Source organism: Saimiri boliviensis, chromosome 8, assembly GCF_048565385.1.
Source record: "Saimiri boliviensis isolate mSaiBol1 chromosome 8, mSaiBol1.pri, whole genome shotgun sequence".
In the NCBI taxonomy this organism is placed as follows: Eukaryota; Metazoa; Chordata; class Mammalia; order Primates; family Cebidae; genus Saimiri; species Saimiri boliviensis.
The window spans coordinates 94,607,858-94,621,575 of record NC_133456.1 but is presented as its reverse complement, the minus strand read 5'-3'; the positions used below and the strand labels follow the sequence as shown (position 1 = coordinate 94,621,575).

The 13,718-nt window shown below is 32.6% G+C and overlaps 1 protein-coding gene across 2 annotated transcripts in view; it reads left to right on the top strand.

Annotated features, from left to right (window-relative positions):
- The first annotated feature begins 2,005 nt into the window (after positions 1-2,005).
- Positions 2,006-13,718, top strand: part of CNTN6 (contactin 6) — a 297,903-nt gene continuing 286,190 nt past the window's right edge. For both annotated transcript variants that reach the window (XM_074404894.1, XM_074404893.1), the window contains exon 1: positions 2,006-2,446. The gene's annotated coding sequence lies outside the window, so the exon portion shown is untranslated. The remainder of the gene's footprint in view (positions 2,447-13,718) is intronic.

Sequence of the window (13,718 nt, the reverse complement as noted above, 5' to 3'; positions counted from 1 at the left end):
TGCATTTTTCTATGAGTAATTTAATATTGAGTATGACAAGAAATACACATGTAGAACAGTGGGGACAAAAGACTAACCAAGCTGGATTCAAGATAAAATGAGAAAAGATGGAGACAATAAGTACAGAGATTCCTTCCAAGTGTTTTGCTATAAACAGAAGCAAGGAAATGCAGTAGTAGAGGAAGATGTGATGTTAAAGGGATGCTGATTCTTAAAATGGGCCAACTAGCAGCAAATCTCTGTTATAATGCTGCAGAAGGGAGGGATAGTTGATGATTCCACAAAGAGAGACAAGTGGGTAGAATGGTCCCTCTAGTAGGAGAAGACTATCTAGAGCAAAAGTGGATGGCTTAGCCTACAGAGGGAGCATGGTTCACCCCAAGTAACAAGATAACGGAAGAGTCTGTGGTCACAGAGGCAGGTATGTGACTAGATGCAGTGATAGGAGCTTACTGAAGTTTTCTTCTGGTTCTTATTCCTTTTTGGGTAAAATAGAAAGTAAAGCAATCATCTGTCCTTGAATATGAGGCAGAAGTGTTGGAGATTTTGAGTAAAGGGATATTCTTTAAGTTGAATGAATTTCGTTCCACAAAAAAAGTCTACTATATAACCATTATATTTCTTAAAACTGTGGAAAAAGTCATGTTGACATTTTTACAAATAAAAAAATATTTTTGTTCCTAAAAAGCAAGAAATACTTCTAAGTTTTTTTTAAAAAAAAGAGGTTGGTGGCCGGGCGCTGTGGCTCACGCCTGTAATCCCAGCACTTTGGGAGGCCGAGGTTGGTGGATCACGAGGTCAGGAGATCGAGACCATCCAGGCCAACATGGTGAAACCCCATCTGTACTAAAAATACAAAAAATTAGCTGGGCATGGTGGCACGTGCCTGTAATCCCAGCTACTCAGGAGGCTGAGGCAGGAGAATTGCCTGAACCCAGGAGGCGGAGGTTGCGGTCAGCCGAGATCGCGCCATTGCACTCCAGCCTGGGTAACAAGAGTGAAACTCCGTCTCAAAAAAAAAAAAAAAGAGGTTGATTGAAAACAGGTAGTTTTCCTCCTAGGCCAGTTTGCCTTCCTATGAATTGAGTGAAACAATAGGTTAGCCCATTTTGAGTTTATCTTGTGTTAGGAAACATCATCTCCTTTCTAAAACCCGTTATGATTTTGGTTAGAACATGTGAAGAAATCCATAGAACATAGTCATAAAATTTAGTAATAGAAACCTTCTTGCTCGTCAGATGAAAGCGAACTGAGGCCAATAAATATCTTTTGACTTGTTTCCATTTGATTTTGGGATTTCATTTTCTCAGTATCCACTTATTTTAAGATGCTAAGTGTGTAATTTCTTTGTATACTAACTTGAAGATAAGTCCAAACTATCATTCTATTCTCCTGTTATAGTCGTTTGTATGCCTTAGAGTCTCTGCATATATGCCTGTATAATTGCTGTTCCTTAGTTTTCATCCTTCAAGCAGTTAGTTCCTTCAAAACCCAATGACAAGACCCAAATATATTAAAAATTTTAGTTGGAGTGTCCTGGGTGAAACACAAAAACTATTATTTTTCTTACAGAGCTCTTATGCAAACCCTTAGACACTTGTTCTCTGCCTCTGGAATAACAAATGTTACTTGGAGAGCAGCAATACTCTTTTGGACTTGTTTGACTCTACTTTCTTTACCTTTCTTTAAGAAACTTCAAACACATATTTTTAAAATATAGTTTAGAAAGATTTTAGTGATAATGCATACAATCATTTGATTTTATTTTCCCTTTCTCTTCACCTTCACTAATAGAAGGAGTTACTGGCATGCTTCAAAAAGCTTACATTTGATTACTGTCTAAATCAGTGCAGACCCTTGACCAGCTTAATCTTTGCTTGCAAATGACAATGCAGTGAAACCAGAGGAAGAAAAAAAAATTACTTCCTTTCCTGTTGGAAACCTAATAAGTAGTTAGTCTGACCCAGTTTTCAATTAAGAGAGATTTTCTGATGACCCGACAGGAGTGACTATCTCCAGTCAAAGAAAGAGGAGGATGAATTTAATCTTTCATGCCACTGGAATGGCAGCTGCTCTCAGCTCTCTCTGATTCTGTGAAGGTTGGTGAAGATAAAGCTGGCTTTCAGTGTAGAAAGAATTTTCCTTTTGAATATTCCAAACGAGAGCTTTGCACATGTGCCTCAAGAACTGATTGTCTAGGTTCCGACAGGAATGCAGCAGGAGAGGAGCGTATTTCATGCTTAAGACCAGAGAAGAGCCACGCAATACTCAGTGGATAAAAGGCTTGCAGTCCCAGCTGGGAAAAAGAGTCCCATTATCTCCCAGCTGCATAGACATTCCATACGGCTTGGTTCTGCCTGGATGCACAGCATGCCTGGCTGAGAGCTTGAAACAGAGTTCTGCAGAAAAATTGTAAAGATCCCGAGACATTTCCCTGGTAGGATCTGTAAGTACAAAATTGTGCTGTCTGCTGCAATGAGAATATTGCTGGGCAAGCTGCAGCTTTTCTTCCTTTCAATGTCTTTGTATTAGCATAACAGGTAAAAGCTGGGGTTGGGGAAGAAGTCACTGCTTTATTGATGCTGTGTTTCTATGATGCTGATGTTTAAAATGCATTTATTCCTTGTGTGGGAAAAATGTATTGAATCTGTATTCCAGTAGATTAGGATCAAACCAGGGAAAGAGAGACTACAGGTATATTTTTCAGTGTTTCACTAGTCTTTGCTGCAGTAAAACTAATGGGCAAGACGGGATGACAGTGCTAATTCAGGGACTTTCAGATGGCTACACGCCCTTTCTGTAACGGCTGATGGGAAAATGTGATTGCTAAATGTTTTTTGCCTTTTTTTTTGTTTTTTAATAAAAGGGATGAGGGGTGGGGTTTGCAGTTTTCACCCGATGATTTAAAATAATGGTTATAAAGTTTCCTAGGGGAGGATTTAGTAAGGGGAGCAAAGCAAGACTGGAGGTCATGTGGGCTCACCAAATTTTGTCTGGCATTTTGCTTTATACCCAGCTTCCTAGTAATAGCCTCTGGAGTTTCCTTTGCCATTTACACCAGTTAAGCTTGTCAGCATTAAGGTTCTTATAATACTTTATGGTAACTTTCAGAAGTTGATGACTTGGGAACAAAACTTTTAAGAGCTCTGAGATTAGCCATGTATAACCCATTATGTTAATGGGATACTGTAACATTGGGGTTTAGGGAGAAAAATTGGAATTCATAGTTTTTGCTTCTCCGAATGAAAACTACTTATGTTTAAATAATCAGCATCCTGACTATGTCCTCTGAGAAATATTCACAGAATGACTAAATAGAAGTTATATTGAGAAAAAATAGAGGGAACAGTAGAATCACACAGAATCAATTTGGAAAATGAGGTATTCATAATTTTATCTACAGTGGCAATGTTTTCTGAAGATATCTGTAAAAGAAGGAGCATATGCTGAATATTGAATTGCTTGTTTTGAGCAATTTTCATTTATCTGATGGGTTTATCATCTTTTTATTGTTGTTGAAGGTTTCACCAATTTATGCACATTGTATTTTATAAGGAAAGAAGATATTTAAGGAGACTCTTTCTTCCCTCCTCCTTCACATACATGTGTAAACATAACTATGTATGTTCACAAAACAAGCATAAACATACAAAAACACTAACACAATTTGTATAGAAAACAGACATACAGAATCGTTTCATCTTTGAATGCTTCATTGGGTTTTCTTTTTTCTTCTTCTTTTTTAGCAATAATCGTGGCTGTGCAGTTCAAAGATTTCAAATATATAAATGTGGAGACTTTTATATAAAGCTTTGCATGAGGTTATATAAATGCATAACTTATCACATCTTAGTAAAAAAGTCAATCATTTATAAATGACTTCATTGCATTACTTCCTTTGAATATTTATGGTGAAGCACCAGAATAGTTTTTTACAATTTTTATGTAACTTTCCGTAAAGAAAACAAATTCACTTGTTTATTTAGAAAAAGATTACATATTTTCTCTGAGTTTAGACCAAACCCCAAAAATAAAAGAATGTGTGGCATATTAAATTGATTGCATACTTCTAAGTGTTATTTTGATAAGTAAAAATATTCAGCAGTATAATAGTACCTTTTAAATTCTTGTATGTGAGAAAAAGGAATACAAATATTTGCTTATTTATTCACTTATCTGTTAATTTTAATAGCATACTAATTGGAATGCGGAAGTTTAAGTTCTACTCAAGAAAAATAACTCAAGCAATACATAAAAGTTTTAAAAGGAAACCCCATCACCTGTATATAACAGTTGTGAAATTTGAAGACTATCATTGGAGACATCCTGATGCCTAAATTCAGATGAGAGAGAAATACTTTTTTAAGAGTGGTTTCTTACCATACACCTTTTAAAAAATAAATAATAAATATTTAGATAATATAGTCAATAATAGATACTCTTCTGTAAGAATGAGATCTTATCCTACACTAAAGAAACAGAACTACTGGGTGGGCATGGTGGTTCACCCCTGTAATCCCAGCACTTTGGGAGGCCGAAGCAGGTGGATCATGAGGTCAAGAGATCGACATCATCCTGGCCAGCATGGTGAAATCCTGTCTCTACTAACAATACCAAAATTCGCTGGGTGTGGTGACTCACACCTTAAGTCCCAGCAACTCAGGAGGCTGAGGTAGGAGAATTGCTTGAACCTGGAATGCAGAGGTTGCAGTGAGCCCAGATTGTGCCACTGCACTCCAGCCTGGGTGACAGAGCAAGACTCCATCTCAAAAAACAAACAAACAAGAAACTCAGAAATATTTAGTTTAATTTTTGATTTTATATTTTAATTAAACTGAAAAAAGAGAAGTTGAAACAACATTGAAGAAATTGTTAAGTATATATTTCTTTCCAAGGGAGATATTATGTCCAGAATAATACCTTTATAGTTAAGACCAAAAATTTTGAAAATAGCAATAGTTTGAGGTTGTTTTTTGTGTACATGTTTAAATAGTAAACAAACTTTTATAAGCCTTTGTTATGAGAGTTAAATGCATTTGCAATGTGATTTGTTGTCATTGACTCTACCTGCACCACCTGAATTTAAACTATATCAGTTTTACATTCTTGGGTATGTACATTCTCGCTGAATACCCACAGACTTAGTCTAAACTTATTTCAAATTTGAAAGAAATTATTCTTTACCAACAGGATTTTGCTACCCAATTCACCATTCCTGTGTTCTTTATTTTAAATTATTTTGGAGGTTGTTAGATTTCACTTTGTAGTACCTTTCCACCTAAGAAATAGTCGTAGGTGCTATATTTTCTGTGAATTTCCGAACTTGAACATGTCTTTTTTTTTTGTACTATACATTCAAGATATGTTATCTTTCTTGGATCAAGCTTATTTTTTTCTTTTGGAAATGTGTAAATGTTTGTACGTATTTTGGAGGCCCTTCCCATATTGAAAGTTGTTTTGCAGTATTTTTAGGTGTGTCTGCAATTTCCATCATTGAATGTGACTTAGTTTTTTTCTTTTAAGTGCCTACATGATTCTTTTGTTTTGCGTGTGTGTTTGTTTTTACAGATTTTTTTTTTGTTTTTACCCTGGATTTGTTCCATTTTTGTTAACGTTTTGGAAGTTTACCCCTTGATTAAAGATTCTCTTATTTCAGGATTTGTTGTTTTACTATTTCTTTTTGTTCCCAACTGAGTATGGTCAAATTGTGGCTATATTGCTTCTTTCTTTTCTTCAGGATCACCAATTGTGTACATGTTGTATCTCGTTTGTCTACTTTCCACCTTGCATATCCAAATTTCTTTTCAATTTTAACTGACAAATTGGTTATCTTACTTGTTCTCTTGTTTGCCACTTGAATGAATGGTATAGCTTCTGGTAAAGCTATTAAAGCATAACTTTCTGTATTGTCGTCTTGTAAATACATATTTCCTCCTCTCAACACTAGCAATTTCCTCAGCTGCCAGGTTTTGGTGGGGCAATCGGTATCCTAAATAAAGTACTTACCAGGTTTCCATGATGTCCCCCAAAGGTCCAGGTATTTTAGCATTTGGCAACAATGGAAATGGGCTTCAATCATGTTTTGGAGGTTTTGTCAAGTAACATTTTAATTGACAACGGAGTGTTTTTTGCTTTGTTTTTTATCCCCACCATTACCACTGCTACTTTTTAAAATTTTTCTTTATTGTTCCTGTGGGACAAGAAAGGAATAAAAAAAAATCTCTTTAAGAAGTTTATCAATCAATTTAGAAGAGTTCTTTGAAAGAAAATTTTATTAGAATGTTGTTGTTGTCAGTGTTCATATTGAAAAGAGCTGTTCTAGTTAAAACCAAGTTCATCTGTGTGATATGTTGTAGTATTAAACATTTATTATGGTAAAGGCATAACACAGGACATACTAGAGGAAAAAACAGAACCATTGGGAATGCCTTCTGATAATATCCCCTATTAGTCTATACTGTATTGATGAAATCTGTGGCCTACTTAACTATTTTGCAATAAGTCCTAAGGTAATTTACAAAACTTTACATAGTAGGAACGTGAATCAAAATCTGTAGACTCAAATTCTTTTTGAAAGTATACTGGATATAAAACTTACATGTATTAGGTTTACAATGAAATGAATAAATGAATGAATGAATACATGAATTTCCCTAGATCTCAAAATCCTTTGAAGAGGCAATAATGAAGTATTTTATAATACTTCATAGGAACCATGATGTGTCCTATGAAGTATTATAAAAAACTAATGATATTACTGAAAAACAAATTGCATTTTCTCAGTGTGAATAAAATGATTGAGCAAGATTCAGGAGGCAAGCTCTTGAGCTGAAGTGCCACCCATGGTAGCTTTCTCTCTTTTTATCTAGCACAGAATAGCTCTGTGGTTTTGGGCAAGTTTCTTATCCTCTTTATAGCTCAGTTTTCCATTCATAGTGGAGATAATATTAGTACTGACTTTACAGTATTATCAGGAGAATTCAGCAGGTAAATATGTCAAAAATCTTGGAAGAAAGCCTGGCAATTAATAAGCACTAGAGTGCTTATTAATGTGTTAGTTGTTTATTGTCATATTATTATTACTATTACAACCATTTATATGTGAGCCTTGGGATCAACTGGGTAAAAATAATATAAAACAATGAAAAGAATAAAATTGTAATTATTATTTAATCAATTGTATTGGATATTTAGTAGAGAATTAAATCCGGAGTGTTAAATCATAAGTGGATATTAAAATAGAGCTCAGGGAAGATGGTGAGAAGATATAGAGATGCTGGTCCCTGGATCCACATAGCTTAAAATAGAAATGATATTTCTGTATACACCAAGCAGTTGGACTTGATCAAGAAAAGGGGCATATTAAATTTTCTGATTATAAAAGCAATGCACAGAAAAGCATGAGAAAAAATAAGCCAGAATTTATTTTTTCAAAGAACATCACGAATGCTTGTACATTTCTTTCATGTTTTTTTTTTGTTGTGGCTGTTCTTTTTTTATGATAATGCCCTAATAAAGTAATATATACACCTGAAAACAACAATAATAAAATTTGAAATTACAGGGAAGACAGTAAAATCAAAAAGAAAAACCTTTCCACCATTTCCTGTAGTATTTTCCATAGTTTATTTTATCGTTATTTTTTCTTGGTGGTCACCATTATACATTTGAATAATATAATTGGCTTTTATTGCAAACTCTATAAATTCCGTATCATGTCTGCTGACTCCGTCTTTTAAAGATGGGCAGTTTTTCCTATTTTCACACTTTCACAAGGCAATTTTAGGTGTTACATGTTTTTGAATTCTTTTGGCAGTAATGCACAAATATATTTCTTGGAAAAGTAGGAAATTTTAAGTATTCAGGAAAGTATTAAAGTTAATAACTACCAATTCCCACCACTTAGAATTACCAAATGCTAAATTTATGGGAGATTTTACATCTTCAGTATTTACAAAATGAAAATGCCAATACAATATATGATAAGGGTGTAAACTGTAATTCTACCTAGTCCATTCCTCACTCTGCATTACCATGAATGTTGTACATATGTATATATATTTTCTTATATATGTGTGTTTACATAAAATACATAATTTGTTTAAAAATATTATGTAAATCATATACTGAAAACAAACTTACTTAACTTGTGTAACTCATTGCATATTAGACTAGGCTCATTTTTATAAATATATATAGTTCTAGAATATGATATTTCATCTTACATATATTATACTCATTATGATCTTATTGATGAATATTTAATTTATTTAAAATATTCATTATTGCAATGTACTATTAGCATATCAATTGAAAACTTACACACGTGTGAGATTTTCATTAAGAATATCAAGTCTGTACTGCATATCAACAATTTCATGTGTGTTATTTCTAGTCTTAAAATTCCTTTCTTTCAACAAATGTATTTAATTCATCCACACCTAGTACGATGGTGATCAATTTGGACTTATTTCTTTTTTCTTATTTTGTATTCAACTAAAGTGTTTTTTAAATAAACACTGTCTTTTATTCGTTTGATCAAATGTTCTTTATTCATTTTTTCAACTTTCACTAGTTAAAAATGGTATACTCCCCTTATTATATTTTAGTAAACAACTAATTTAACATAAAGTATACTTTTATATTTTCAAGTAAAGAGTAAAGATAGTATATCTATTCTGTTCACAAACAGGACAATGACTTGTTTAAATTTACTCCATGATACTTCTCCCAGTGCTCACATTTGCACTATTTTTAAACTGCCCCCAATATTTTTGTTAAGGTTTTTTTTTAGACTTATGACGTGATTTCCTGAGTTCTTTATTTACCATATTCTTGCTATTTATGTGCATCTCCTAGATTCTTTTCCTGTGCGCTGAAGACCATTTTAAGGTCATTCAAAAATTGTTTTAAACTCCCTTAAAATGTATTTGTTGAAAATTGCTTATATTAATCACATTCTAAACTAATACTGTAGTTTTTTAGAGTATTCTATGTGAATGATACTTTTTTCTCAACAATGTTTTGCATATTCTGTTCCATGATCTTCTGGAATATAATTTTGCTCATGAGAGGACTGTTTGTGATCTTATTAGCGTACTTATGAAGATAGATTCGTCTTTTCTCTTGGATAGATTTTAAGAATTTATCTTAAAAAAAGAGATGCCTTCAAGTTCACTACAATGTGTGTAGTTGTGGAGTTGTTTCAAATTTATCTCATTTAGACCTCTGCAAGCTCCTAAATCTTTCTTCAATTCTGAAAAATTCTCATCTATTATATATTTCAATCTTGCATTGTTTAATTCCCTTTATTTTCTCCTTTAAGAAATGAGTAATGCTCATTCAGTATTTCTAAGCTTCTGTCTTTGATTTCTTTTCTATCTTTTCATTTCTTCTAATTTCTGGTGTTGCAGTCAGTGTAATTTCTACTAATGTGTATTTTATACTTTTATTTTTTAAAAAGAACAAATAGTTTTAATTTCTATAATTTACATTGCTCTTTTAGAAATTCTTCTGCTTTTTTGTTTATTCTTAATACTTTCTCTCCCATCCTTAAGCTCTTGAAAAAATTTCAGTAAGTTTATTTTAAAGTTAGATTGTAATTGTTTTACTATTTTAATTTTTAGGGACAAATTTCTTTATTACTTACATCTGCTGGATTTCCCTCATGGTGGATCATTCTTCCTGGTGCTCATAATTTTTTTTTTTATGACAAATTCACCTTCAGCAAATGTTGTTTTCTGTGGGAAACCAACATTGTTTGAGTTGTGTATTCTTTTGCATAGCATTGCATCTCTGTTGCTTCTACAGTGTCTCTACAAATATCTCTGGCTCTGGACTGTTTCATATGTGAACTTTTTGGCTTCAAATTATCTTACCATACAGACAGAATTAATTTGGGATCTACAACCAAGTTTAGTACACATTCTGGGTTCTGATTGCCTTTTGGGGGTTCTTTTTTCCACCAGATCACCAAGTTTCTATAAGGTCAGCTATTTCATGCAAAGGCTCCCTTTTTGGGAGGTTATTCCTACTTTACCATCTCCTTGCCAGTCTGAGTTTCTCTCCAGTTGGTGCCCCTGAGGACTTACCTGTTTAACATTTAACCTCAGCTATGTGTACTTCTTAAAGGGTTTTTATACTTATATAGCATTCGTATGTGTCTGTAGTGAAAAATAAATCCCTCTGCATCACATTGCATGGTGCAATGTATTTCCCTATACTTCCATGTTGACTGGACTTGTTCCCATCTGCTTTCCAACATCTAGAAAGTCATCAAACTTTCTCATTTTTTGGTATTTTATTTTTGTCTTGTACTCTAATGGTATCATGGATTTATTTTGTTATAGGCAATGGAACATTTGCTATTTTTTTTTCTGGAAACATTGTCAAGTCTCTGGTATATAATCTCATAAAAAATGGTTAATATCAATTGAATCTGTCTTTCCATTGGCCCCTTTCATTGGCTCCATGAACATTACTGTAACAAATTAAAGTGCTTGGTTTAGTCAGATGAAAGAATATGTTAGGGAGCTCTAGAATTTAGTTAGAAAAGCAGACTAGTGGATTTTATTAGTTTATATATTCTTTGAGAGTGGCAGCTCTATTAATTCTTTAAGTTTAATGGTGTGCAAATTCTTAAAATGTAGAGGCAATAATTCAAAAACTTTGTTAGCACAACAATTCCTAGTGACACAGTACAAGCTGAATGCTAAACGAACCTTTTTTTTTTTAAGATTATTTCTGCTAAATAAAAGTTAGAATACTGGATGGATCTTTTTATGACCCTTTTTTAAGGTTTTCTTTTAAGGCAGGAAGGAGAGACTCAAATAACGTATTTGGTGGAGTTCCTTGTAATTTATCACTTATGTGTGTAAGAGGGCAACATGGATGAGCTCTCAAAAGAATGTAGACATTGTATTTTCAATGCCTTTTTTGTATATTGTTTCAAAGTTTAACTTACTTGGTTTCTCACAGTTGTGTGTCTAATAGGGTTGTGTAGGGAGCTCTGTATGGAGACCGCTGTATGGAGAAATTAAAGAAAGTTCTTAAGGTTGTGTTGAGATGAAAACATTTCTGTTATTCTAGACTTGATAGAAGGCACTTTTTAAAAAGTAGAACATGAAGATGTTTTCTAGGAATTTAATGTTGTTAGTCAATTCCTAAACATGCTCAGTTCTGAATCTGTATTGCTAACAGGTATAATTTTGACTTTCCTATGTATAAATTTACCACAGAAGTATATGCTGGAAATGGTTTATTAGAATTAGCACAGTGGTTATAAAAACAACTTTTTTTTTTCCAGAGGTGCCGACTTTACTTTTTTTTTTGTTACTTTGTGCAGACGGTGCCTATGTGGTTTGTAGACAAGAGAAGGAAGCTTTCTATCTGCTTTTTGGGGGGCATTTAGGTGGCAAAAGCTTTATTTTTACTGACTTCACTCTTATTCTATCTTTTGTCATGCAGATATACAGAGTGATTATGCGATAAACAGAAACAACTTTCTCATAGAAAAAAGATTGGAGTTTAAAAGAAAAACAACCTATCTGTTATGTGTAATTCAATATAGGAAGCCAAATAACGGTTTTTTAAAAATTATGCACACAAGACTTGATGCCTGAACCAATTGCTTTTACCATTAGGGCTCCTTTTCTTTATGATGCAAAAGTCATTTTTCCAAAGAAACATGTAACAGAAATTCATTTTAATGAAGTTTTAAGATTCACATGTATCTTAGCTATCCTAAAATAATGTTATTCTTGGAGTTTTAGCCCCTGGATATTATGTTTTTCATGAAATTTTTGTACATGAAACTGTCTTCAATTGATACAAAAATTCTAATTAATTCTGATTAATAATTTAACATACTAAATTGCCAATATTAATAATATTTTTATTAAACAATATATACTGGTAATAATTCCACAAATATTGGCTGAATACTTACTATGTGATAGATGCTATTTCAGGCACTGGTGATACAACTATGAACAAGACAGAGAAGAGTTCTGCTCCTATAAAATTCACATTCTGACTCATATTCTTTAATTCAATTAAGTATACATCTCTACCAATTGCGGGGGGGAGGCTAATATTGTTAATTTTAGGTCTTACCTGAGAAATGATCATTAGAAGCCATTAAATTATTTAACAACACTTTAAATTATTTCCAAGATGATTATTTTAGCAAACTTTTATAGTGAGATGGACCCAAAAGACTAAATAAAAAGAAACATATATTGCTAAGAATAATAATTATTCCTCTATTTTTATAGATAGTGACATATTCTAATTTTTCAGAGGATTAACAAAAATAGAATCTCATATTATATACATGTTTATGGAATTTCTTAATCATATACTCAACTCTTTACCTGAAAATTATTCATTTTCATTAAGTGAATAGTACTTGTGAATTTACTAAGATGGTAAAATCTGTTCAAAATTTGCAAATGACAGTAAATTATTTAATAGCCATGGTAACTTACTATGTAAGTAACAATTGAAGGAAAATTAATAATCAACAGAATATTGTTTATTTAATACATTTTTTCCAATTATAAAATCATATATGTTTATTATACAAAATTTGGAGAAGACAAAACATGCATAAATTGTTATTCTGTCACTCTGCTTATAGCAGCCTGTCAGTAATCATGTGTGTGCATGTGTGTGATGTGTGTATGCATTTAAAATACAAAATTGAGATGAATGTATACGTTCTGCTTTATAGCTTGTTTTTATTAATTAACATCTTATAAACATTCTCCAGCATTGTTAAATATTCTCCTAGTGCTGAAGGATTTTTCACCAGATGAGTGTTCCTTATTTACTCACACCAATAACCTATTAGCTATTTGTCTTTTATACTATTTACCGAACAATGGTTTGATAATATACTTGTACCTGAATCTTTTCATATGTGTCTGATTATTTCTTAAAAGCAAATTCCTAATAGTACAATTTCTGTGTCCAGTTGTATGTTCTTAAAAATGTGAGTGTGTATATTACTAAATTGTCCTTTAGGAAGACAACTCCCTCTGTACTTTCAGGCAGGTCAATGCTCTTTGTGACCATCCTTGTAAATACTAAATGTGATTAATTGTAAATACTCTTGAATTGGATTACAAAACAAATCCACAAATAACAGTATTTCAGTATTGCTCTATATTAACTTTTTAAAATAGATATATATGCCTGAATGAATTTCATGAGTGTTTGAATCATTTGTATCTGCCCATTTTGCTAAGGTCAGCCTCTGTCCTTTGTTTATTTTTTTGATATTTTACATTTTTTCTCATGCTCAGGAAGTTCATCATCTATCGATGAGATAACTTGTAATTTTCACTTTTCTCCAAGTTTATAAGATGTTTAACTTATTATATTTTAAGTATGAAACCATAAAATTTTTTTATAAATTATTGAACCTCGGTTTTCAAATGTACACAGTGAAGCCAGTAATACCTGACCTGACTTTCACAGACTCAGAGGGGTCAGATGAAAACTGCAATAGTTAATGTTTCTAAATATATTTTTATAGCTGCAAGTGATATACAGTTATTATTCTAGTCGTATTAAAGATAAATTAGTATTTGTCCTAAATTGCCCATCGGGTCATGAGCAAGTCTACAACTTAAAGTTTTCTAAATATAGGTCCAATGTTTTCAACTTTTTAGCTCTGGCACCTAGCAGCATCTGGCCCATGGTGTGTGCTCATT